General features: G+C 48.3%; 12 non-coding genes and 1 pseudogene across 12 annotated transcripts; all 13 read right to left on the reverse strand.

Moving 5' to 3' along the window:
* Positions 1-2,415: 2,415 nt before the first annotated feature.
* LOC134970938 (U1 spliceosomal RNA) lies at positions 2,416-2,557 on the reverse strand (annotated as a pseudogene).
* A 152-nt stretch (positions 2,558-2,709) lies between these two features.
* On the reverse strand, positions 2,710-2,872 carry LOC134970653 (U1 spliceosomal RNA). The gene has a single exon (XR_010189937.1). It is a non-coding gene; the product is annotated as a U1 spliceosomal RNA (small nuclear RNA).
* A 152-nt stretch (positions 2,873-3,024) lies between these two features.
* Positions 3,025-3,188, reverse strand: LOC134970690 (U1 spliceosomal RNA). The gene has a single exon (XR_010189967.1). It is a non-coding gene; the product is annotated as a U1 spliceosomal RNA (small nuclear RNA).
* Positions 3,189-3,859: 671 nt separating this feature from the next.
* LOC134970761 (U1 spliceosomal RNA) lies at positions 3,860-4,022 on the reverse strand. Its single transcript, XR_010190025.1, has one exon. It is a non-coding gene; the product is annotated as a U1 spliceosomal RNA (small nuclear RNA).
* A 152-nt stretch (positions 4,023-4,174) lies between these two features.
* LOC134970488 (U1 spliceosomal RNA) lies at positions 4,175-4,338 on the reverse strand. The gene has a single exon (XR_010189801.1). It is a non-coding gene; the product is annotated as a U1 spliceosomal RNA (small nuclear RNA).
* A 671-nt stretch (positions 4,339-5,009) lies between these two features.
* Positions 5,010-5,172, reverse strand: LOC134970913 (U1 spliceosomal RNA). The gene has a single exon (XR_010190134.1). It is a non-coding gene; the product is annotated as a U1 spliceosomal RNA (small nuclear RNA).
* Positions 5,173-5,324: 152 nt separating this feature from the next.
* On the reverse strand, positions 5,325-5,488 carry LOC134970591 (U1 spliceosomal RNA). Its single transcript, XR_010189885.1, has one exon. It is a non-coding gene; the product is annotated as a U1 spliceosomal RNA (small nuclear RNA).
* Positions 5,489-6,159: 671 nt separating this feature from the next.
* Positions 6,160-6,322, reverse strand: LOC134970908 (U1 spliceosomal RNA). The gene has a single exon (XR_010190130.1). It is a non-coding gene; the product is annotated as a U1 spliceosomal RNA (small nuclear RNA).
* A 152-nt stretch (positions 6,323-6,474) lies between these two features.
* LOC134970592 (U1 spliceosomal RNA) lies at positions 6,475-6,638 on the reverse strand. Its single transcript, XR_010189886.1, has one exon. It is a non-coding gene; the product is annotated as a U1 spliceosomal RNA (small nuclear RNA).
* Positions 6,639-7,284: 646 nt separating this feature from the next.
* On the reverse strand, positions 7,285-7,447 carry LOC134970905 (U1 spliceosomal RNA). Its single transcript, XR_010190127.1, has one exon. It is a non-coding gene; the product is annotated as a U1 spliceosomal RNA (small nuclear RNA).
* A 152-nt stretch (positions 7,448-7,599) lies between these two features.
* LOC134970489 (U1 spliceosomal RNA) lies at positions 7,600-7,763 on the reverse strand. Its single transcript, XR_010189802.1, has one exon. It is a non-coding gene; the product is annotated as a U1 spliceosomal RNA (small nuclear RNA).
* Positions 7,764-8,434: 671 nt separating this feature from the next.
* Positions 8,435-8,597, reverse strand: LOC134970783 (U1 spliceosomal RNA). Its single transcript, XR_010190043.1, has one exon. It is a non-coding gene; the product is annotated as a U1 spliceosomal RNA (small nuclear RNA).
* Positions 8,598-8,749: 152 nt separating this feature from the next.
* LOC134970561 (U1 spliceosomal RNA) lies at positions 8,750-8,913 on the reverse strand. Its single transcript, XR_010189860.1, has one exon. It is a non-coding gene; the product is annotated as a U1 spliceosomal RNA (small nuclear RNA).
* Positions 8,914-26,652: the final 17,739 nt, after the last annotated feature.

Genomic DNA, 26,652 nt, shown 5'->3' on the forward strand with positions numbered 1-26,652 from the left:
TTTTTGCACCAGCACCAGGCGCAGAGCCCGGAGCTGGTTTTAAAAATACGGGGGATCCCCTGTCCGTTTTTCCCCCGGATTTTTAGAACCAGGACCGGATCGAAGAGCCCGAGGCTGGTTATGCTTTGGAGGGGGGACCCCACGCAATTTTTCTTTTCCGGGTTTTTCACATTCCATTTAAAAAAATAATAATAATAATAATAATCTTTTAAAAAATATATAAATAATACTTGTGCCTCCAAAAAAGACAAACCAAGTACCTAATCCCTTCTAATATAAATAGATATGCTATTACCCCAAAAAAATATTATTTTTTATTAGATTCCGCCTGCAAAGTGTGGCGGATTGAAAATGACGAATTTACTGTTTAAAAGCACTGTTGTCGAATTTACAAACTTCAATTGAATATACTTTTGTTGAATTGCCGCATTTGTACCATTGCAGAAAATCGAATTTGTCAAATGTCGAATTTTAAAAAGTCGAATTTTGAAAGGATGCAAGAATAGGCCCCGCCCCCTTCTTCACATCAGCCGTCCCCTTCTACCCCTGTACCTTGCTCTCTCCTGTCTGTGCTCTCTCCCGTCTGTAGGACTAGGCCCCGTCCCCTTCTTACCCTCCAGTGACTGCTCTCTCCTGACAAGTGGACCAGGCCTGCCCCCTACACGCTGCTGGTGTCTTCATTGTTACTTGGTCTGGAGCTCCGTTGGGGAGAGAACTCACGTGAGCTCATTAAGAAAGAGGAACTGGGATGTTTTAATTTTATTGTGAGTAGTGTACTGTGGTGATGTAGTATGTTGTATGGGGGGTATAGTGTAACTATGAAGTGCAGCATATGGGAGGGCTATAGCATAGTGATGTAGTGTGGCATATGGGGGGTGGTAGCGCATAGGCGTGCGTACAGGGGGTGCCTGGTGCGCACAGGCACTCCCTAATGTCCAGCACCGCTGCACGATACGCTTGCTGTGGCACAGTGATCGCTGAGTGTGTGATCGGTGGAGCCTAGCCTGTAGCTCATTTCCGTACCTCCCACCACCGCTGCGCCCGCCCCCCCTCTGCCTGCTGCTAATACTATGCTGAGTGCATTCGTCGGCGGCCTCACTGGGGGGACTGGTGTCACCTTGCAATGTGACGTGGTGATGTCCGCCTATGCTCTCCTCCCGCCCACCCGTGCTTTCCTCCCGCTGCGGTCTCTCAGTCCTAGTGTGCCGCGGCTGCCACACCACTGGCAGTGTTCCTCTAGGGGGGACTGGGAGCCGCCGGCAGACACATTCTGCTGAGACTTACTTGTCAGTGCGGGTTCCGGATGGCAGGCGGCGGGTGGGAGGGCAGACGGGGAGCAGGTGTCACAAGGAGTGTGTGGGTAACTAAATCACAATACTTCCGCTCAACGTGGCACTGCTGGTCCTTCATCTCCCATGTCTCTTCACCAGGTGGCGGGCGGCCCGGAAATTAAGTGATGTGTTGTGCAGCAGTCAGTGTGAAGTGACTGTGAGTAACACTGATGGTGCTGATGATGCTGCTGCAGAATCGGGAAGCAATTAATTCATAAATATAATGTACTCAGTGTATTATACATACATAAACATGTACATACGTGTATTTGTGTATACATGTATATACATGAGTGTGTGTGCATATATATATATATATACAGCCAGTTCCCAGGAACAAAAGTCCTCCCCCGCTTCCGCTAAGTCCACAGCATGACGCTGGGGCTCCACTGGTGGAGCCAGGTGCGGTGGGGGCCCGTCTCAAGTGCTTCAGCAATCAGTGGGCTTGCTCACAGGTGGATCCCTGGATTCTACAAGTAGTGTCTCAGGGATTCAAGCTGGAATTCGAGACGTCTCCCCCTCGCCGTTTCCTAAAATCTGCCTTGCCAACATCTCCCTTGGACAGGGAGGCTGTGATAGAGGCAAATTCACAAGCTGTATTTGCAGCAGGTGATAGTCAAGGTACCCCTCCTTCAACAAGGAAGGGGTTACTATTCCACAATGTTTGTGGTACCGAAACCGGACGGTTCGGTGAGACCCATTTTAAATCTTTGAACACGTATATAAAACGGTTCAAGTTCAAGATGACCCTTAGTTCGCATTAAACACCCCCACCCTCCTTCGGTGTGGGGCTCATGTTGGCAATGCCCCAGCCCCTGAAGCATTCAAGCTGATTTCTTGCAGCAGCTGGGTACTGTAACAGCTCCAGAGCTGCTCTGTGAGGCAAGTAAAAGGGTGTGGGCCCTGCAGCACTACCTGTAGTTTGCATTGTGTGTTGGAAGGCACAAAGTAAGCAGACGGGAGAAGTCAGGATAGTGCGCAAGGGCATAGAAGGGAGCGGCTCAAGAAAAGAGAAGTGGAAACAGACAGCAAACTAGGCTGGAGAGAGACCTGAGACAAAGAGATCTGAATTATACGAGAGACGGCCAGGGGAAACACAAATTATGCAGTCAAGTTTCCCACATTTGGGGAAATCACAGGGGCAGCACACCCAGAGTGCAATGGGTGAGCCTTGCCCTGGGAGAAGCACCTACATGATCATAGTATCTCACCTGGCAGGTAAGTAGGAGTTGGGCTAGAGCTGGGGAGGGTCGCTGCTCGGGTACCCCCCTGTCAAGTGAAGGAGATCCAACTGAGGCAGCACAAGGGAACTCTCGAAAGAGGAACAAGGCTAGAGGAAGATCTGAGACAAAGAAATCTGATTTTTACCAGAGTTGACCAGAAGAAAGCACAAACACAGTCCCCCACTACCACAAATAATGCAGTCAAGTTTCCCACATTTGGGGAAATCACAGGGGCAGCACACCCAGAGTGCAATGGGTGAGCCTTGCCCTGGGAGAAGCACCTTCCTGATCATAGTTTCTCACCTGGCAGGTAAGTAGGAGTTGAGCTAAAGCTGGGGAGGGTCGCTGCTCGGGCACCCCCCTGTCAAGTGAAGGAGATCCAACTGAGGCAGCACAAGGGAACTCTCGAAAGAAGAACAAGGCTAGAGGAAGATCTGAGACAAAGAAATCTGACTTTTACCAGAGCTGACCAGAGGAAAGCACAAACACAGTCCCCCTCTACCACAAATAATGCAGTCGAGTTTCCCACATTTGGGGAAATCACAGGGGTCATCATACCCAGAATGCAATGAATGAACCTCACCCTGGGAGAACAATCTTCATGACCATGATATCTCCTATGCAAAATAAGTATGATTTGGGATAGGGCTGGGGAGGGCCGCTGCTCAGGCACATCTCTGTCAAGTAAAGGCGATTCAACTGAGGCAGCACAAGGGAACTCTCATCTGGGGACAACAACTGCTGGGAGAACACATATTTTCAGATGAACATGGGAGGGCAGAAGGCTGCCTAATACTGAAGCACCCCCAAACAACAAACCAAATGCAACAACTAGTACAAGCATTCCTGGGGGAAGGCCTGCAGCAGATGGATTTGCATATGGTGATGTCATCCAAGCAGTGGGTCAAAGTTGGCTTCAACCCTCGTCTGCATATGAAAAGAAAAAAGGGATGTGCAGGACATGGCGTCCTTTTGTGGCGCTTGGATGACCCTTAATTCGCATTAAACATCTCCACCCTCCTTCGGTGTGGGGCTCATGTTGGCTATTCCCCAGCCCCTGAAGCATTCAAGATGATTTCTTGCAGCAGCTGGGCACTGTAACAGCTCCAGAGCTGTTCTGTAAAGCATGTAAAAGGGTGTGGGCCCTGCAGCACTACCTGTAGTATGCATTGTGCATTGGAAGGCACAAAGTAAGCAGACGGGAGAGGTCAGGATAGTGCGCAAGGGCATAGAAGGGAGCGGCTCAAGAAAAGAGAAGTGGAAACAGACAGCAAACTAGGCTGGAGAAAGACCTGGGACAAAGAGATCTGAATTATACGAGAGCCGACCAGAGGAAACACAAATTATGCAGTCAAGTTTCCCACATTTGGGGAAATCGCAGGAGCAGCACACCCAGAGTGCAATGGGTGAGCCTTGCCCTGGGAGAAGCACCTTCCTGATCATAGTATCTCACCTGGCAGGTAAGTAGGAGTTGGGCTAGAGCTGGGGAGGGTCGCTGCTCGGGCACCCCCCTGTCAAGTGAAGGAGATCCAACTGAGGCAGCACAAGGGAACTCTCGAAAGAAGAACAAGGCTAGAGGAAGATCTGAGACAAAGAAATCTGACTTTTACCAGAGCTGAGCAGAGGAAAGCACAAACACAGTCCCCCACTACCACAAATAATGCAGTCGAGTTTCCCACATTTGGGGAAATCACAGGGGTCAGCATACCCAGAATGCAATGAATGAACCTCACCCTGGGAGAACAATCTTCATGACCATGGTATCTCCTATGCAAAATAAGTATGATTTGGGATAGGGATGGGGAGGGCCGCTGCTCAGGCACATCTCTGTCAAGTAAAGGAGATTCAACTGAGGCAGCACAAGGGAACTCTCATCTGGGGACAACAACTGCAGGGAGAACACATATTTTCAGATGAACATGGGAGGGCAGAAGGCTGCCTAATACTGAAGCACCCCCAAACAACAAACCAAATGCAACAACTAGTGCAAGCATTCCTGGGGGAAGGCCTGCAGCAGATTGATTTGCATATGGTAATGCCATCCAAGCAGTGGGTCAAAGTTGGCTTCAACCCTCGTCTGCATATGAAAAGAGAAAAGGGGCGTGCAGGGCATGGCGGCCTTTTGCGGCGCTTGGGTGACCCTTAGTTCGCATTAAACATCTCCACCCTCCTTCGGTGTGGGGCTCATGTTGGCAATGCCCCAGCCCCTGAAGCATTCAAGCTGATTTCTTGCAGCAGCTGGGTACTGTAACAGCTCCAGAGCTGCTCTGTGAGGCAAGTAAAAGGGTGTGGGCCCTGCAGCACTACCTGTAGTTTGCATTGTGTGTTGGAAGGCACAAAGTAAGCAGACGGGAGAAGTCAGGATAGTGCGCAAGGGCATAGAAGGGAGCGGCTCAAGAAAAGAGAAGTGGAAACAGACAGCAAACTAGGCTGGAGAGAGACCTGAGACAAAGAGATCTGAATTATACGAGAGACGACCAGGGGAAACACAAATTATGCAGTCAAGTTTCCCACATTTGGGGAAATCACAGGGGCAGCACACCCAGAGTGCAATGGGTGAGCCTTGCCCTGGGAGAAGCACCTACATGATCATAGTATCTCACCTGGCAGGTAAGTAGGAGTTGGGCTAGAGCTGGGGAGGGTCGCTGCTCGGGTACCCCCCTGTCAAGTGAAGGAGATCCAACTGAGGCAGCACAAGGGAACTCTCGAAAGAGGAACAAGGCTAGAGGAAGATCTGAGACAAAGAAATCTGATTTTTACCAGAGTTGACCAGAAGAAAGCACAAACACAGTCCCCCACTACCACAAATAATGCAGTCGAGTTTCCCACATTTGGGGAAATCACAGGGGTCAGCATACCCAGAATGCAATGAATGAACCTCACCCTGGGAGAACAATCTTCATGACCATGGTATCTCCTATGCAAAATAAGTATGATTTGGGATAGGGCTGGGGAGGGCCGCTGCTCAGGCACATCTCTGTCAAGTAAAGGAGATTCAACTGAGGCAGCACAAGGGAACTCTCATCTGGGGACAACAACTGCAGGGAGAACACATATTTTCAGATGAACATGGGAGGGCAGAAGGCTGCATAATACTGAAGCACCCCCAAACAACAAACCAAATGCAACAACTAGTGCAAGCATTCCTGGGGGAAGGCCTGCAGCAGATTGATTTGCATATGGTAATGCCATCCAAGCAGTGGGTCAAAGTTGGCTTCAACCCTCGTCTGCATATGAAAAGAGAAAAGGGGCGTGCAGGGCATGGCGGCCTTTTGCGGCGCTTGGGTGACCCTTAGTTCACATTAAACATCTCCACCCTCCTTCGGTGTGGGGCTCATGTTGGCAATGCCCCAGCCCCTGAAGCATTCAAGCTGATTTCTTGCAGCAGCTGGGTACTGTAACAGCTCCAGAGCTGCTCTGTGAGGCAAGTAAAAGGGTGTGGGCCCTGCAGCACTACCTGTAGTTTGCATTGTGTGTTGGAAGGCACAAAGTAAGCAGACGGGAGAAGTCAGGATAGTGCGCAAGGGCATAGAAGGGAGCGGCTCAAGAAAAGAGAAGTGGAAACAGACAGCAAACTAGGCTGGAGAGAGACCTGAGACAAAGAGATCTGAATTATACGAGAGACGACCAGGGGAAACACAAATTATGCAGTCAAGTTTCCCACATTTGGGGAAATCACAGGGGCAGCACACCCAGAGTGCAATGGGTGAGCCTTGCCCTGGGAGAAGCACCTACATGATCATAGTTTCTCACCTGGCAGGTAAGTAGGAGTTGGGCTAGAGCTGGGGAGGGTCGCTGCTCGGGTACCCCCCTGTCAAGTGAAGGAGATCCAACTGAGGCAGCACAAGGGAACTCTCGAAAGAGGAACAAGGCTAGAGGAAGATCTGAGACAAAGAAATCTGATTTTTACCAGAGTTGACCAGAAGAAAGCACAAACACAGTCCCCCACTACCACAAATAATGCAGTCGAGTTTCCCACATTTGGGGAAATCACAGGGGTCAGCATACCCAGAATGCAATGAATGAACCTCACCCTGGGAGAACAATCTTCATGACCATGGTATCTCCTATGCAAAATAAGTATGATTTGGGATAGGGCTGGGGAGGGCCGCTGCTCAGGCACATCTCTGTCAAGTAAAGGAGATTCAACTGAGGCAGCACAAGGGAACTCTCATCTGGGGACAACAACTGCAGGGAGAACACATATTTTCAGATGAACATGGGAGGGCAGAAGGCTGCCTAATACTGAAGCACCCCCAAACAACAAACCAAATGCAACAACTAGTGCAAGCATTCCTGGGGGAAGGCCTGCAGCAGATGGATTTGCATATGGTGATGTCATCCAAGCAGTGGGTCAAAGTTGGCTTCAACCCTCGTCTGCATATGAAAAGAAAAAAGGGATGTGCAGGGCATGGTGTCCTTTTGTGGCGCTTGGATGACCCCTCCTTCGGTGTGGGGCTCATGTTGGCTATGCCCCAGCCCCTGAAGCATTCAAGATGATTTCTTGCAGCAGCTGGGCACTGTAACAGCTCCAGAGTTGCTCTGTAAAGCATGTAAAAGGGTGTGGGCCCTGCAGCACTACCTGTAGTATGCATTGTGCGTTGGAAGGCACAAAGTAAGCAGACGGGAGAGGTCAGGATAGTGCGCAACTGCATAGAAGGGAGCGGCTCAAGAAAAGAGAAGTGGAAACAGACAGCAAACTAGGCTGGAGAAAGACCTGAGACAAAGAGATCTGAATTATATGAAAGCCGACCAGAGGAAACACAAATTATGCAGTCAAGTGTCCCACATTTGGGGAAATCGCAGGAGCAGCACACCCAGAGTGCAATGGGTGAGCCTTGCCCTGGGAGAAGCACCTTCCTGATCATAGTATCTCACCTGGCAAGTAAATAGGAGTTGGGCTAGAGCTGGGGAGGGTCGCTGCTCGTGCACCCCCCTGTCAAGTGAAGGAGATCCAACTGAGGCAGCACAAGGGAACTCTCGAAAGAAGAACAAGGTTAGAGGAAGATCTGAGACAAAGAAATCTGACTTTTACCAGAGCTGACCAGAGGAAAGCACAAACACAGTCCCCCACTACCACAAATAATGCAGTCGAGTTTCCCACATTTGGGGAAATCACAGGGGTCAGCATACCCAGAATGCAATGAATGAACCTCACCCTGGGAGAACAATCTTCATGACCATGGTATCTCCTATGCAAAATAAGTATGATTTGAGATAGGGCTGGGGAGGGCCGCTGCTCAGGCACATCTCTGTCAAGTAAAGGAGATTCAACTGAGGCAGCACAAGGGAACTCTCATCTGGGGACAACAACTGCAGGGAGAACACATATTTTCAGATGAACATGGGAGGGCAGAAGGCTGCCTAATACTGAAGCACCCCCAAACAACAAACCAAATGCAACAACTAGTGCAAGCATTCCTGGGGGAAGGCCTGCAGCAGATTGATTTGCATATGGTAATGCCATCCAAGCAGTGGGTCAAAGTTGGCTTCAACCCTCGTCTGCATATGAAAAGAGAAAAGGGGGGTGCAGGGCATGGCGGCCTTTTGCGGCGCTTGGATGACCCCTAGTTCGCATTAAACACCTCCACCCTCCTTCGGTGTGGGGCTCATGTTGGCTATGCCCCAGCCCCTGAAGCATTCAAGCTGATTTCTTGCAGCAGCTGGGCACTGTAACAGCCACAGAGCTGCTCTGTAAGGCAAGTAAAAGGGTGTGGGCCCTGCAGTACTACCTGTAGTTTGCATTGTGCATTGGAAAGCACAAAGTAAGCAGACGGGAGAAGTCAGGATAGTGCGCAAGGGCATAGAAGGGAGCGGCTCAAGAAAAGAGAAGTGGAAACAGACAGCAAACTAGGCTGGAGAGAGACCTGAGACAAAGAGATCTGAATTATACGAGAGCCGACCAGGGGAAACACAAATTATGCAGTCAAGTTTCCCACATTTGGGGAAATCGCAGGAGCAGCACACCCAGAGTGCAATGGGTGAGCCTTGCCCTGGGAGAAGCACCTTCATGATCATAGTATCTCACCTGGCAGGTAAGTAGGAGTTGGGCTAGAGCTGGGGAGGGTTGCTGCTCGGGTACCCCCCTGTCAAGTGAAGGAGATCCAACTGAGGCAGCGCAAGGGAACTCTAGAAAAAAGAACAAGGCTAGAGGAAGATCTGAGACAAAGAAATCTGACTTTTACCAGAGCTGACCAGAGGAAAGCACAAACACAGTCCCCCACTACCACAAATAATGCAGTCGAGTTTCCCACATTTGGGGAAATCATAGGGGTCAGCATACCCAGAATGCAATGAATGAACCTCACCCTGGGAGAACAATCTTCATGACCATGGTATCTCCTATGCAAAATAAGTATGATTTGGGATAGAGCTGGGGAGGGCCGCTGCTCAGGCACATCTCTGTCAAGTAAAGGAGATTCAACTGAGGCAGCACAAGGGAACTCTCATCTGGGGACAACAACTGCAGGGAGAACACATATTTTCAGATGAACATGGGAGGGCAGAAGGCTGCCTAATACTGAAGCACCCCCAAACAACAAACCAAATGCAACAACTAGTGCAAGCATTCCTGGGGGAAGGCCTGCAGCAGATGGATTTGCATATGGTGATGTCATCCAAGCAGTGGGTCAAAGTTGGCTTCAACCCTCGTCTGCATATGAAAAGAGAAAAGGGGTGTGCAGGGCATGGCGGCCTTTTGCGGCGCTTGGATGACCCCTAGTTCGCATTAAACACCTCCACCCTCCTTCGGTGTGGGGCTCATGTTGGCTATGCCCCAGCCGCTTAAGCATTCAAGCTGATTTCTTGCAGCAGCTGGGCACTGTAACAGCTCCAGAGCTGCTCTGTAAGGCAAGTAAAAGGGTCTCTGTGGCGCAATCAGTTAGTATGTACGGCTATTAACCAAAAGGTTGGTGGTTCAATCCCACCCAGGGACCTAATTGACCTTGTTATCAGATTTTGGTGATCTTTAAGTAGACAAGTCAAATTTCATACCCCCTGTTATGGTGTAGGGTACCTGGCCTTCTCTGATGTAATCAGAGTTAGATTTGATTCAGTGATTTTATAAAAACATCTAGGAAGCACAATTTAGCAGTGGGTTGCAGAGAAAAAGAAATATGCTGGCAAAAAAATCAAATTGCGTGATTAAACAGCTCTTCATTTTCTGGCTTTATTTTTATGCTAACAAATTTGTTCTCTGAAAAGTGTCCACAAAGCCAAGTCTCTGATTAACACCTTTGTAGGGATGGTTTTTCACCTATTACTAAATTAAACTTGCTTCATTGGAAAGGCAGCAAGATGCATCCTCATTTCAATGTCTACTGAAATAATACAGGTTGACACCAGGAAACATTAACGCCACTGCATCCTTGCTGCTTTCTCATGTGGAAGTCTGTTTAATGTGAAAACAAGGTGATATCTAATTAGCACACAGGTAAGAAATTACGAAAATCTTTATTTAAGGGTGAAGATGTTTCTCACAAAATTGTTGCCCCAATGCATCATTGAAATTCAGGCTGGAAAGATGATTTTAATATATCACTTGTACATTTTGTATTGCTCTTCTGGTGACAATGTCGTTTTTTTTGTCAATTACCATTTTAATAATAGGGTAAAGAAAATTAAGTGGATTTTTGAAAGAAAACTATACTGTCAATATACTATTAAAACAAATTAAAATGGTAAAAGTTATTGTACTTTAAGTAAAAATAAAAGAGCAAAAATATCAATCCCAGTTTTGATTACTTAAATTAACAAAAAAAAAATGCATATAGCAAAGGATAGTTTCAATCTGCCTACCTCTGGGTTATGGGTCCAGCATGCTTCCATTGCAGTACTCTGCTGCACATGTAAGTGCAAGAGATCCTGAAGCACTCACTCATCATGGGAAAGTACCAATGTGTTTATTCATTGGTTGATGGAAGAAACATCTTACAAAAACTCTCCAGATTATTGATTTTTTAATGTTTTTCTAGGAAACGTTCTAGATGTATGCTTATTAGCCTTTGTCAGTATGTACTGTTTGCAAAGTGTCTCTGTGGCGCAATCGGTTAGTGTGTTCGGCTATTAACCAAAAGGTTGGTGGTTCAATCCCACCCAGTGACGTAATTGACCTTGTGATCAGATTTTGGTGATATTTAAGTAGACAAGTCAAAATTTCAAACCCACTCTTATTGTGTAGGGTACCTGGCCTTCTCTGATGTAATCAGAGTTAGATTTGATTCAGTGATTTTATAAAAAACAGCTAGGAAGCACAATTTAGCAGTGGGTTGCAGAGAAAAAAAATATGCTGGCAGAAAAATCCAATTGAGTGATTAAACAGCTCTTCATTTTCTGGCTTTATTTTTATGCTAACAAATTTGTTCTCTGAAAAGTGTCCACAAAGCCAAGTGCATTCCTGCTTCAATGACAGCAGCACATCCCTACCTCACTTATAGCAGCACATCCCTGCCTCGCTGACAGCAGCACATCCCTGCCTCGCTGACAGCAGCACATCCCTGCCTCGCTGACAGCAGCACATCCCTGCTTCGCTGACAGCAGCACATCCCTGCTTCGCTGACAGCAGCACATCCCTGCTTCGCTGACAGCAGCACATCCCTGTCTCGCTGACAGCAGCACAGCACTGCTTCGCTGACAGCAGCACATCACTGCTTCACTACCAGCAGCACATCCCTGCCTCACTGGCAGCAGCACATCCCTGCCTTACTGACAGCTGTATATAGGGCCTAATTCAGACCTGATCCCTGCTGTGCATATTCACACAACAGGAGATCAGGTCTGAAGTGCGTGTGTGCTGGTGCCGCAGTGCACCGGCACATGCCAGAGATGCGATCAGCATCTCTGCCCAGTGAGCGCCTCTGCCTGATTGACAGGCAGAGGCGGTCACTGGGCAGGAGGAGTCGGGCCAGCGGCGTTGTGCCGCCATTTTGGGGGCACAGTCAGGACAACGCAGACATGACCGGACCGTATGGGGGCGGGCCGTGACGGCTGCGTGACCCGGACAGCAACGGGCCTTATTTACTAAAATCTCAGATAAATTTTATGGCATTTATGTGCAGTCTAGTTTGCACAGTTGATAGAGTGTTGATCTTGCACTATCAATGTAAGCCTCACATAGGTTTGATACACATGTAAGTTTGTTTTTATTTTACTACATTGTGGTTTGTGGCTCTATACCATGTAATGCATGTCTTTTAACAGTAGTCAAGTCTTCCAATGTGCTTGTTAGTGAAACCCAATAGATAGCTTTATTTTATTTTGTTTCTTCAAATATTGAATGCATATGTCTTATAACTTTTTTTTTTTTTTCAATATACAGGTTGAGTATCTGTATATACATTTTTATTATAAGATTTTCAATGACACAAGTACATCCAAGTTGCAGATTATGGATTGTGAAGGACAAATCAACCATATAAACAATTTAAGCAATTTAAATTGCATGCAGGTAGTAGAATATCAAACTCCTTGGATGAGAGTTGGTCGTAATAAACTAGGATAGAAAAGAATAAAGTAGAAAATAAGATTTTAAACCTACCGGTAAATCTTTTTCTCGTAGTCCGTAGAGGATGCTGGGGACTCCGTAAGGACCATGGGGATAGACGGGCTCCACAGGAGACATGGGCACTTTAAGAAAGACTTTAGTTCTGGGTGTGCACTGGCTCCTCCCTCTATGCCACAGTTAGAGAAACTGTGCCCAGAGGAGACGGACAGTATGAGGAAAGGATTTTGTTAATCCAGGGCAAGATTCATACCAGCCACACCAATCACACCGTATAACTTGTGATAAACTACCCAGTTATCAGTATGAAAAAACAACATAGCATCAGTGCAGGACCGATGCAACTATAACATAACCCTTATTGAAGCAATAACTATATACAAGTATTGCAGAAGTAGTCCGCACTTGGGACGGGCGCCCAGCATCCTCTACGGACTACGAGAAAAAGATTTACCAGTAGGTTTAAAATCTTATTTTCTCTAACGTCCTAGAGGATGCTGGGGACTCCGTAAGGACCATGGGGATTATACCAATGCTCCAAAACGGGCGGGAGAGTGCGGATGACTCTGCAGCACCGATTGAGCAAACATGAGTTCCTCCTCAGCCAGGGTATCAAACTTATAGTATTTTGCAAAGGTGTGTGAACCCGACCAAGTAGCAGCTTGACACAGCTGTAGTGCCGAGACCCCTCGGGCAGCCGCCCAAGAAGAGCCCACTTTCCTCGTGGAATGGGCCTTGACCGATTTCAGTAACTGCAATCCAGCCATAGAATGCGCTTGCTGAATCGTGTTACAAATCCGGCGAGCAATAGCCTGCTTTGAAGCAGGGGCACCAATCTTGTTGGTTGCATACAGGACAAACAGCGCTTCAGTTTTCCTGACTCTAGCCGTCCTGGCCACGTAAATTTTCAAAGCCCTAACCACATCAAGTAACTCGGAATCCTCCAAGTCACGCGTAGCCACAGGCACCACAATAGGTTGGTTCATATGAAAAGATGAGACCACTTTTGGTAGGAATTGAGGACGGGTCTGCAATTCCGCTCTATCCACATGGAATACCAAATATGGGCTTTTATGTGACAAAGCCGCTAATTCTGACACTCGCCTAGCCGAAGCCAAGGCTAATAACATGACCACCTTCCATGTGAGATATTTTAACTCCACTGTTTTAAGTGGTTCAAACCAGTGTAATTTTAGAAAACTTAACACCACGTTAAGGTCCTAAGGTGCCACCGGAGGCACAAAAGGAGGCTGAATATGCAGCACTCCTTTTACAAAAGTCTGAACTTCTGGAAGAGAAGCCAATTCTTTTTGAAAGAAAATGGATAAGGCCGAAATCTGGACCTTAATAGAGCCTAATTTTAGGCCCAAATTCACTCCAGTTTGTAGGAAGTGAAGGAAACGGCCCAGATGGAATTCTTCCGTAGGAGCATTCCTGGCCTCACACCAAGAAACATAATTTCGCCATATACGGTGTAATGTTTTAACGTTACATCCTTCCTAGCCTTTATCAGCGTAGGGATGACCTCAACCGGAATGCTAGGATCCGGCATTCAACCGCCATGCCGTCAAACGCAGCCGCGGTAAGTCTTGGAACAGACAGGGCCCCTGATGCAACAGGTCCTGTCTTAGAGGGAGAGGCCACAGATCTTCTGTGAGCATTTCCTGCAGATCCGGATACCAGGTCCTCCGTGGCCAATCTGGAACAATGAGGATTGTTCTCACTCCTCTTTGTCTTATTATCCTCAACACCTTGGGTATGAGAGGAAGAGGAGGAAATACATAGACCGACCGGAACACCCACGGTGTCACTAGGGCGTCTACAGCTACTGCCTGAAGGTCTCTTGACCTTGCGCAATACCTCTGTAGCTTTTTGTTGAGCCGGGACGGCATCATGTCTATCTGTGGCAGTTCCCACCGACTTGTAATCTGTGCAAAGACTTCCTGATGAAGTCCCCACTCTCCCGGATGTAGGTCGTGTCTGCTGAGGATGTCTGCTTCCCAGTTGTCCACTCCCGGAATGAACACTGCTGACAGTGCGCTTGCGTGATTCTCCACCCAGCGAAGAATTCTGGTGGCTTGTGCCATCGCCACTCTGCTTCTTGTGCCGCCTTGGCGGTTTACATGAGCCACTGCGGTGACGTTGTCTGACTGGATCAGAACCGGTTGGTCGCAAAGTAAGGTCTCCGCTTGACGTAGGGCATTGTATATGGCCCTTAGTTCCAGGATGTTGATGTGAAGACAAGTCTCTTGACTTGACCAAAGACCTTGGAAATTTCTTCCCTGTGTGACTGCTCCCCAACCTTGGAGGCTTGCGTCTGTGGTCACCAGGATCCAGCCCTGAATGCTGAATCTGCGTCCCTCGAGAAGGTGAGCACTCTGCAGCCACCACAAGAGTGATACCCTGACCCTGGGGGACAGGGTGATCAACCAGTGCATCTGTAAATGTGACCCGGACCACTTGTCCAGTAGGTCCCATTGGAAAGTCCTCGCATGGAACCTGCCGATTGGAATGGCCTCGTATGATGCCACCATCTTTCCCAGGACTCGAGTGCAGTGATGCACTGACACCTGTTTTGGTTTCAATAGGTTCCTGACAAGAGTCATGAGTTCCTGGGCCTTTTCTATCAGGAGATAAACCCTCTTCTGGTCTGTGTCTAGAATCATGCCCAAGAAAGACAGACGAGTAGTAGGAATCAACTGCGACTTCGGGATATTGAGAATCCAGCCGTGTTGCTGTAACACTTTCAGTGAAAGTGATACGCTGTTCAGCAACTGCTCTCTTGATCTCGCTTTTATGAGATCGCCCAAGTACGGGATAATTGTGACACCTTGCTTGCACAGGAGCACCATCATTTCCGCCATTACCTTGGTGAAAATTCTCAGGGCCATGGAGAGACCAAACAGCAACGTCTGAAATTGGCAATGACAGTCCTGTACCGCAAATCTGAGTTACGCCTGATGAGGTGGATAAATGGGGACATGAAGGTATGCATCCTGTACACAAATGCGGACAACAGGTGTCAAGCCGTGTGTTGCCTTTGTCAAGCTGTAATAAGTAGGGATAAGGACGTTAACCACCTCGGAACATCCTCCCTTATATGTCACCTGCAGCGCATTCATCATAAGTCAGTGACAAGTTCAAAAACTTTGGATGACAGCGGAAGCAGTCCACTAACCACTAAATCCCTTCCTCTTGTAACCAAGCTCCTGCAAACCACACCACCAACTCCCTCAGTGTCAATTTCCTCCTTAGACAGGAGAGCCAATAGTCCTGCAGGCCATGTCACTGGCAACTCTGACGAGTCCTCTCCTGCCTGGGATTCCTCCGATGCATCCTTGAGTGTAACGCCTACTGCTGCTGGCGCTGCTGTTGTTGCTGTTGGGAGTCGATCGTCATCCCAGAGGGGAAGTCGGAAGACCACTTGTACTTCTTCCAGTAAGCAATTGACTGTCCAACAGTCCTTTGCGAGGAAGATGAAATATCACAGCAGTCATCCTGCTGCAAAGCGGATAACTCAGGTCTGGGTGGTGAGAAACGTGGTTCCGGTATCCATCGTTAATTTAGAGGCAACTAGAGACTTGATTGAGGTACTGTGTCCCCGGTACCAAATACCCTCTAGGTTCCATTTCTCTAGGCAGGCGATACCGAAAATGTACACAGACCTCAGAAAAAGAGTCACCAGTGTCCTAAAAAATGCAGTTGTACCCAATGTCCACTTGTCTGTGGTTAAGTGGAGCAGGGCAGACTCAGGACTATATGACTGTGACAGCCCACTGGGTAGATGTATTGCCTCCCGCAGCAAGAACAGCAGCGGCGGCACCAGTAGCAGCATCTCGCAATTGCCAACTCGTTCCTAGGCAGGCTACGCTTTGTATCACCGCTTTCCATAAGAGGCACACAGCTGACAACCTCTTACGGAAACTGAGGAACATCATCGCAGAATGGCTTACCCCAATTGAACTCTCCTGGGGATTTGTGACATCGGACAACGCCACCAATATTGTGCGTGCATTACATCTGGGCAAATTCCAGCACGTCCCATGATTTGCACATACATTGAACTTGGTGGTGCAGAATTATTTAAAAAACGACAGGGGCGTGCAAGAGATGCTGTCGGTGGCCCGAAGAATTGCGGGCCACTTTCTGCCTTCAGCCACCGCATGCCGAAGACTGGAGCACCACCAAACATTCCTGAACCTGCCCTGCCATCATCTGAAGCAAGAGGTGGTAACGAGGTGGAATTCAACCCTCTATATGCTTCAGAGGATGGAGGAGCAGCAAAAGGCCATTCAAGCCTATACATCTGCCCACGATATAGGCAAAGGAGGGGGAATGCACCTGACTCAAGCGCAGTGGAGAATGATTTCAACGTTGTGCAAGGTTCTGCAACCCTTTGAACTTTCCACACGTGAAGTCAGTTCAGACACTGCCAGCCTGAGTCAGGTTATTCCCCTCATCAGGCTTTTGCAGAAGAAGCTGGAGACATTGAAGGAGGAGCTAAAACAGAGCGATTCAACTAGGCATGTGGGACTTGTGGATGGAGCCCTTAATTTGCTTAACCAGGATTCAATCTGTTGAAATCAGAGCACTACATTTTGGCCGCCGTGCTCGATCCTAGATTTAAAACCTACATTGTATCTCTCTTTCCGGCAGACACAAGTCTGCAGAGGTTCAAAGACCTGCTGGTGAGAAAATTGTCAAGTCAAGCGGAACGTGACCCGTCAACAGCTCCTCCTTCACATTCTCCCGCAACTGGGGGTGCGAGGAAAAGGCTAAGAATTCCGAGCCCACCCGCTGGCGGTGATGCAGGGCAGTCTGGAGTGAGTGCTGACATCTGGTCCAGACTGAAGGACCTGGCAACGATTACTGACATGTCGTCTACTGTCACTGCATATGATTCTGTCACCTTTGAAAGAATGGTGGAGAAAAAGAGGCAATTTGGAGGCCCTTGCACAAACTGGCTTTATTCTACTTAAGTTGCCCTCCCTCCAGTGTGGACTCCGAAAGAGTGTTTAGTGCGGCCGCTCACCTTGTCAGCAATCGGCGTACAAGGTTACTTCCAGAAAATGTGGAGAAGATGATGATCATCAAAATTAATTATAATCAATTCCTCCGTGGAGACATTCACCAGCAATTGCCTCCAGAAAGTACACAGGGATCTGAGATGGTGGATTCCAGTGGGGACGAATTAATAATCTGTGAGGAGGGGGATGTACACAGTGAAAGGGGTGAGGAATCGGAGGATGATGAGGTGGACATCTTGCCTCTGTAGAGCCAGTTTGTGCAAGGAGAGATTGATTGATTCTTTTTTGGTGGGGGCCCAAACCAACCAGTCATTTCAGTCAGTCGTGTGGCAGACCCTGTCGCTGAAATGATGGGTTCGTCAATGTTTTTCTTTTCAATCTAAGCCCCTGCAGTTTTCTGTAAGCATCTGCTTCGCTATGATGATCAACAAGTCACAAGGGAAAACACTCAGGGCTGGAGGCGTAGATCTTAGGACCAGCTGCTACAAGCATGGCAGAGGTGTCACTATCACTGGTGACACCCAGAGAGGCGGCGAGGGAGATTGTAATGCAGTGCGCGCAGATAAGCAGCGCAATGGTAAAAAGGAGGCATGGTCTCATAGGTAGGGGCGTGGCCTGAATCACCATTTTGTTGCTGCGGGTATCCCGGGGGTTGGGGGCTGTACCCGGGGACTAGTGTGTGAGTGGTGCTGGCTCCTGCACAGTGACAGAAACTGGGTGTTGCACGTAATGTCACAGTGAAACACCCATATTCTGTCACTGAAGAAGAGCCGGCACTTTGGTGTCACCCCACTTGGCGGGTGACACTCGGGTGTGTGCCGCAACCCCGTTGTGATGCCACTGACCCATGGGAAGCTTTACGTGGCTTACCCATGTGTTAGTAGCCCCAAGCATCTTTTGTGTTAGTCCCTGAAGAAAAACTTCAAATATTGTTTACAATTTTGTAATCAATGGCCTAATTCAGTAAGGATTGCAAATTCTGCTAAGTAACAGAATTTGCAATCCTTTGGTTCGCATGCTGGGGCCACCCATCACAGGGCATGGCCACCCAGCATGCCGCCTCCCTTCTTGACCACGCTGAAATTGCAGTCTCAGTGCAGTTCAGCGTGATCATAAAAAATGGGTTAGCCTCCTGTTGGTGCAGACTGTACGTGTGCGCAGGAAGCCGCCACCATTTTTGTGATCGCAACGGCTGCATGTGATGTCATGCAGCCGCTCTGCCCACGCCTCCTGTTTCTCCGTTGAAGCCCTGCCCCCGCACCGCTCCATCTCCGACTTTGAAATGGAGTGTTGCTGACCCCCCCCCCCCCACACCGATTGACAGTCACAGAAAATGCAGGCGCTTGCGTATGCTCTTAGCAATTTTTGCAGTTGGATTGCTTATTGTGATTGCAATCCAACCTGAATCAGGCTCTATTACCTATCACAATGCACTGCAGGTAGTACAAAATGGGGTTAATATAGGAGAAAAACCCCCAGAGCTGTGCTCCTTAACTGTCCCTGGTGGCTAGTGGTGCGGCTGCCCAGTAATCAGTGTCCACGCCAGTGCGCACACGGCCCGCCCCCTACTGCCACGCTGGATCACGGTATAGTGTGGGCACAGAAGCCCCTTACCTCCCTTTCATCAGCGGCCTCGTGATCCCGGAGGGCGGTGTGTGTGTGACTGACCTTAGGAAGAAACCGGAGCCTCAGCTGCAGTGACCCAGCAACCAGGGCACGGGAGTATACTGCGCCGCTGGGAGTGATGGAGCTGCAGTAAAGATGTCTATTAGACCTAGCCTGCTGCAGCCCTTGTACATTCTTATAAAAAAAGTTCTTCTTTTCTTGTCAAAATTAATAGCTAAGTATAGGCTGCCTGAGGCAGCCCCCTGTTAAGTGTCCTGCTACTGAAGGCACCAACTACAAACTGAGCTCCCTGTTCATGGAAGCGAGGTTATAGAGCAGGGGGCGCTGAGCATCTTGGGAACAGTCAAAAGCTTTGAGCCTGTTGGTGCCTCAGATCAAGATCCTACTCTACACCCCAATGTGAATCCTTGTGGAGTCCAGTGTACCCCACAGAAGAAATGAATGTGTCACACCCATTGGCAGCAACATTAGAATAGCTGCTGATGGGCACAATTGAGAAAGGAAGGGGGGAAAACATTTGAATCCAGCACATATATGTAATTTGAATATGTAATTTGTACCTTCCTACTTTAAAATGTAATGGATGAACCTCACCCTGTGAGAACTATCTTCATGAACAAGAGATCTCATATGCAAGATAAGTATGTGTTGGCAGAGGCGCTCACTGGGCAGAGATGCTGATCGCATCTCTGGCATGTGCCGGTGCACTGCGGCACCAGCACACACACACACACTTCAGACCTGATCTCCTGTTGTGTGAATATGCACAGCAGAGATCAGGTCTGAATTAGGCCCTATATACAGCTGTCAGTAAGGCAGGGATCTGCTGCTGCCAGTGAGGCAGGGATGTGCTGCTGTCAGTGAAGCAGTGATCTGCTGCTGCCAGTGAGGCAGGGATCTGCTGCTGCCAGTGAGGCAGGGATGTGCTGCTATAAGTGAGGCAGGTATGTGCTGCTGTCAATGAGGCAGGGATGTGCTGCTGTCAGTGAAGCAGGGATGTGCTGCTGTCAGCGAGGCAGTGATCTGCTGCCCACTATCTCCCTATCACCCCTGCCTGAGTCACACACTTTCCCTGTCACCCCTGCCCCAGTTACCCACTATCTCCCAGTCACCGCTGCCTCAGTTAACCACTATACCTGCGACCCCTGCCTCAGTCACCCACTATACCAGTCACCCCTGCTTTAGTCACCCACTATCTCTGTCACCCCTGCCTCAGTCAACCACTATCTCCATATCACCCCTACCTCAGTCACCCACTATCCCTGTCACCTCTGCCTCAGTCACCCACTGTCACCCTATCACCCCTGCCTCAGTCACCCACTATCCCTGTCACCCCTGCCTCAGTCTCCTACTGTCCCTGTCACCCCTGCCACAGTCATCCACTATATCCCTATCACCCCTGCCTTAGTCACTGACTATCTCCCAGTCACCCCGGCCTCAGTCACCCACTATCTCCCAGTCATACATGCTTCAGTCACCCACTATCTCCCAGTCATCCCTGCCTCAGTCACCTACTGACACCAGTGCAGACATTTCTGCTGCGGCCTCTCCACTCTCCAGCGTGAACGTACTGACGACTGAGGAAATCCGCTTCCCAGTTGAGGACTCCGGGAATGAACACTGCCGATATTGCTGGCAGATGACGTTCTACCCAACTGAGGATTTTTGATACTTCCAGCTTTTCCATGCAATTTCGAGTGCCGCCTTGATGATTTGTGTACACTACCGTGGTGTCGTTGTCCGATTGTACTTGAACAGGCCTGTTCTGTACTAGAGGCAGGGCCAGTGTCAATGAATTGAACACTGCCCGCAATTCCAGAATGTTTATCGGGAGGAGAGATTCCTCCCTGGTCCACCGATGGTGAAGGGTCGTCATCACGGCCATGACCTTGGTGAATTTCCGAGGTGCCGTGGCCAAACCAGAAGGCAGGACCTGAAATCCAAAAACTAACCAGGCACAACACTGCTTAGCTTCCAACATCAGATGAGATTGGACATATCCAGTGTGATGCGGCTGTAGATGATTTTTGCTGTTTCTAACTTCTACTTCTAACTACTGGTACATCAATGAATAAGTTTCAAAATATAATGCATCAAGAGAACGGTGTTGGTAGTATAAAACTACCTACAGCACCTGGTATTCCCAGGTGGTCTCACATCCAAGAACAAACCAGGCCTAAAATCAGGTGATATTGGGCATATACAGTGTGGTGTGGCTGTAGATGAGCTTAGTGGTTTCTGTTAGAGTTCTTCTACTTCTAACTACTCGTACATAAATGAGTAAGCAGCCGATTTATTAAACCTGGTGAAATGATAATTTGCATGGTGATAAAGTACCAGCCAGTCAGCTCCTAATTGCCATGTCACAGGCTGGGTTTGAAAAATGACAGTTAGGAGCTGACTGGCTGGTACTTTATCACCTTGCACTTTATCAGTTCACCAGGCTTAATAGATCTGCCCCAATGTTTCATAATGGAATGCATCAAGAGAACGGTGTTGGTAGTATAAAACTACCTACAGCACCTGGTATTCCCAGGTGGTCTCACATCCAAGAACAAACCAGGCCTAAAATCAGGTGATATTGGGCATATACAGTGTGGTGTGGCTGTAGATGAGCTTAGTGGTTTCTGTTAGAGTTCTTCTACTTCTAACTACTCGTACATAAATGAGTAAGCAGCCGATTTATTAAACCTGGTGAATTGATAATTTGCATGGTGATAAAGTACCAGCCAATCAGCTCCTAATTGCCATGTCACAGGCTGGGTTTGAAAAATGACAGTTAGGAGCTGACTGGCTGGTACTTTATCACCTTGCACTTTATCAGTTCACCAGGCTTAATAGATCTGCCCCAATGTTTCAAAATGGAATGCATCAAGAGAACGGTGTTAGTATTGTAAAAATACACACAGCTCCTGGTATTTCCTGGTGGTCTCCCATCCAAGTACTAAAACCAGGACCAACACTGCTCAGCTTCCATGATCAGGAGAGATTGGGCAAATCCAGTGTGCTGTGGCTGTAGATGAGCTGGTGGTTTCTGTTACAGCTCTTCTACTTCTAACTTCTGGTACATAAAAGAATACATGTAAAAATTAAATGTACCAAGAAAATGGTGTTGGTAGTTTAAAAACACCTAAAGAATCTGATACTACCAAGCAGTCTCCCATCCATGTATTAACAAAGTCCAATACTGCTTTGCTTCAAAAATCAAATGAGATTGGGCATATCCAGTGTGGTGTGGCTTTAGATAAGCTTTGTGGTTTCTGTTAGAGCTCTTCTACTTCTAACTACTGGTACATTAATGAATATGTATAAGGTTGTAGTTTATCCAATATGCCTTTACTACCTTACCTTTCAACCCCCCCTCCCTCCCCTCTTCTCCTTATAGCTTCCTTAGTTCTCTCCTCCTCGTGTGTGCGTTATTTGTTTTCTCATACGTCCTAGAGGATGCTGGGGTCACATTAAGAACCATGGGGTATAGACGGGATCCGCAGGAGACATGGGCACTTTAAGACTTTCAAAGGGTGTGAACTGTCTCCTCCCTCTATGCCCCTCCTCCAGACTCCAGTTTTAGTATTGTGCGCAGTGATACTGGATGCACTACAGGGGAGCTCTACTGAGTTTCTCTGAAAAGACTTGTTAGTTTTTTTTATTTTCAGGGAGGCTGCTGGCAACAGTCTCCCTGCTTCGTGGGACTTAGGGGAGAGAAGTATGACCAACTTCTAGTGAGTTCAATGGCTCTGCTTCAGGCTGACAGGACACCATTAGCTCCTGAGGGTGCTGATCGCTTGGTACGCCTAGATGCACACTCCCGCAGCCTGCCGTCACCCCCTTACAGAGCCAGAAGACATGTGAGTAGCAGAAGAACAGAAGACTTCTTCTTCAGTGACGGCATTCTGAGGTACCGAGCAGCGAGCGGAACGCTGCGCGCCATGCTCCCACACAAACACAGGCACTGCAGGGTGCAGGGCACGGGGGGGGGCACCATGGGCAGCATAAATTCCTCACAAAAGGCTGGAAAAAGTGGACATTAGTGCCTGGGCACTGTCCTTACCCCGCTAGCGTAATTAATTATTTCTGAACGGGACAGATACGCGCCATTACAGCGGCGGGGCTTCTTCCTCACCTCACCAGAACATCTTTAGAGCATTACAAGTCTATCACTATAGAGTTTATTATTTCCCAGACTGTGTACTTTTGGCGCTGGATTGTGAGCTGAAAAATCCTCTGTGTCCCTCTGACAGATTTACTGACGGTCTGTCCCCCATAAGCCGGTGTGTCTGTGGGTACTTGGTATATGTGTGTCAACATGTCGGTGGCTGAATGTTTTTCCCAAGAGGAAACTATATTAGGAATGCAGACATATGATGGTGGCCCTGTTGGCACCACCAATAACTGACTGGGTAAATGTTTCAGTAATATCAGAGTAAGGTTGGATAAATCTGTGTCCCAGACACAGATGTAGAGAATAGATGTGATATTCATGGCTATGTTTCTTTTCCCTCAGGCCCCGCTGGGTCGCAAAAATGTTATTTTGCCCAGTTACTACACACTGATACTGACACGGATACTGATACTTATGTCGACCATAATGTTTCCTGATTAGATCCAATATTGGCAAGGAGCATTCAGTACATGATTGTGGATATTAAGGACATATTAAAATCACTGAAGACCCTGCTGTTCCTGACAAAGGGTTCTATATGTATGTATATATAGATATATAATGAAAGCTGATGTAACGTTCCTCCATCTCTGTTTGAGAAAGTCTGGGCCAGCTCGACAAGATGGTTTCAAATCCCCAAAAGGATTCTGGTTGTTTATTCATTTCCCGCCGCGGACAGAATAAAGTGGGAGTCACCCCCTGTTCTGCACGGGGCCCTGTCACAAATCCAGCGGATCGTATGCAGGAAGCTACATTATTTCTAGTTATGTAACCACGGGTACATTACTTAGACCTGCCATTACATGTGCATGGGTGAGTAGTAGTATTCAAGAATTGGTCGAATACCTTGTCATCCGATATAGATACCCTGGAGAGATGGGATACTCCTTACGTTGTATCATATCAAGGACACTGCAGCATACTTACGTGAGACTGCAAGGGATATAGGACTCTTGAGTTCACGGGCCAATTTCATGGCAGTGTCGGATAGGAGGGCATTGTGGATTCACCAAGAGAATGCTGATGCTGACTCCAAGAAGAAAGGGAGTCTCTTCCCTATGAAGGTGAAGCCTTGTTTGGTGACTGCCTAGTTAATTTGATCTCGGCAGCTCCCGCAGGTAAGTCAACCTTCTTGCCCTATGTTCCCTCCCAACGGATGAAGACGCATCATTATCTGATGCAGTCATTTCGGCCCAATAGATATGCAAGAAGTTAAGATTCCCCTTTCTTTGCAGGTAGAGGAAGGAGAAGAGAGAAGAGGTCTGCATCCTCTTCAAGATCGCAGGAGCAGAGATCATCCTCTGCTTCTGCCAAATCCACTGCATGACGCTGGGGCTCTCTTGCAGGAGCCCGCACCAGTGGGGGCACGTCTAAAACTCTTCAGTCAGTTCTGGATTCATTCGGACATGGACTCGTGTGTTTTACAAATAGTGTCCCAAGGGTACAAACTGGGGTTTCAAGATGTTCCCCCTCACCGATTGATCAAACATTAAGTTACTGTGCTATTCCTGGGTTATATAGCGCTGGGGTATGTGCTGGCATACTCTCTCTCTGTCTCTCCAAAGGGCCTTGTGGGGGAAATGTCTTCAGTAAAAGTATTCCCTGTGTGTGTGGTGTGTCGGTACGCGTGTGTCGACATGTCTGAGGAAGAAGGCTATATTAGAGAGGAGCGGGAGCAAATGAACGTGGTGTCTCCGCCGACACCTGATTGGATGGATATGTGGAATGTTTTAAATGCTAGTGTAAACTCATTGCACAAAAGATTAGACAAGGCAGAAGCTTTGGGACAGTCAGGGTCTCAACCAATGCCTAATCCTATGTCGCAGGGACTGTCAGGGTCTCATAAGCGCCCACTATCCAGATTGTTGACACAGATACCGACACGGATTCTGACTCCAGTGTCGATTACGATGATGCAAAGTTACAGCCAAAATTGGCAAAATACATTTGATATATGATTATGGCAATAAAAGATGTTTTGCACATCACAGAGGAGCCCCCTATCCCTGACAAGAGGGTACATATGTACAAGGGAAAGAAGCCTGAGGTAACCTTTCCCCCCTCACACGAGCTGAACGAGTTATGTGAAAAAGCTTGGGAATCTCCTGCAGATTTCCAAAAGGATTCCCCTTTCCCATCAACGGATAGGTTACGATGGGAATCCTCCCCTTGGGTGGACAAAGCATTAACACGCTTATCCAAGAAGGTAGCCCTCCCGTCCCAGGATACGGCTACCCTCAAAGAGTCTGCTGACCGCAAACAGGAGATTACCCTGAAGTCCATTTATACACATTCAGGTACCTTACTCAGACCGGCAATTGCGTCGGCCTGGGTGTGTAGTGCTGTAGCGGCATGGACGGATACCCTAGATAAGGCTACTATTTTATTGCCCCTGGGGCATATAAGAGATGCTGTCCTATATATGTGTGTATGCAAACTACAGGTGGTGCTGCAGGGCTCACACCCTTTTACTTGTCTTGTAGAGCAACTCTGGAGCTGTTACTGGGTCCAGCTGCTGCAAGAAATCAGCTTGAATGCTTCAGGGGCTTGGGCATGGCCAACATGAGCCCCACACTGATGGGGGTGTATAAAGCGATCTAGGGGTCATCCAAGCGCAACCCCACAAAGGCCGCCATGCCCTGCGTGACCATTTTCTCTTTTCATATGCAGACGAGGGTTGCAGCCAACTATGCCCATTGCTTGGATGACATCACCGTATGCAAATCCGTCTGCTGCAGACCTTTCCCCAGGAATGCTTGTACTAGTTGTTGCATATGGTTTGATGTTTGAGGGTGCTTCAGTATTAGGCAGCCTTCCACCCTCTCATGTTCATCTGAAAATATGTGGTCTCCCTGCAGTTCCCTTGTGCTTCCTCAGTTGAATCTCCTTAACTTGACGGGTGTGTGCCCGAGCAGCCGCCCTCCACAGCCCTATCCCAGCACATGCTTTTCTTGCGTATGAGATCTCTTGATCATGAAGATAGTTCTCACAGGGTGAGGTTCATCCATTACATTTTAAAGTAGGAAGGTACAAATTACATATTCAAATTACATATATGTGCTGGATTCAAATGTTTTCCCCCCTTCCTTTCTCAATTGTGCCCATCAGCAGCTATTCTAATGTTGCTGCCAATGGGTGTGACACATTCATTTCTTCTGTGGGGTACACTGGACTCCACAAGGATTCACATTAGGGTGTAGAGTAGGATCTTGATCTGAGGCACCAACAGGCTCAAAGCTTTTGACTGTTCCCAAGATGCTCAGCGCCCCCTCCTCTATAACCTCGCTTCCATGAACAGGGAGCTCAGTTTGTAGTTGGTGCCTTCAGTAGCAGGCCACTTAAGAGGGGGCTGCCTCAGGCAGCCTATTCTTAGCTATTAATTTTGACAAGAAAAGAAGAACTTTTTTTTATAAGAATCTACAAGGGCTCCAGCAGGCTAGGTCTAATAGACATCTTTACTGCAGCTCCATCACTCCCAGCGGCGCAGTATACTCCCGCGCCCTGGTTGCTGGGTCACTGCAGCGGAGGCTCCGGTTTCTTCCTAAGGTCAGTCACACACACACCGCCCTCCGGGATCACGAGGCCGCTGATGAAAGGGAGGTAAGGGACTTCTATGCCCACACTATACCGTGATCCAGCGTGGCTGTAGGGGGCGGGCCATGTGCGCACTGGCGTGGACACTGATTACTGGGCAGCTGCTCCACTAGCCACCAGGGACAGTTAAGGAGCACAGCTCTGGGGGGTTTTCTCTTATATTAACCCCATTTTGTACTACCCGCAGTGC

The sequence above is a fragment of the Pseudophryne corroboree genome, chromosome 11 (assembly GCF_028390025.1).
Source record: "Pseudophryne corroboree isolate aPseCor3 chromosome 11, aPseCor3.hap2, whole genome shotgun sequence".
In the NCBI taxonomy this organism is placed as follows: domain Eukaryota; kingdom Metazoa; phylum Chordata; class Amphibia; order Anura; family Myobatrachidae; genus Pseudophryne; species Pseudophryne corroboree.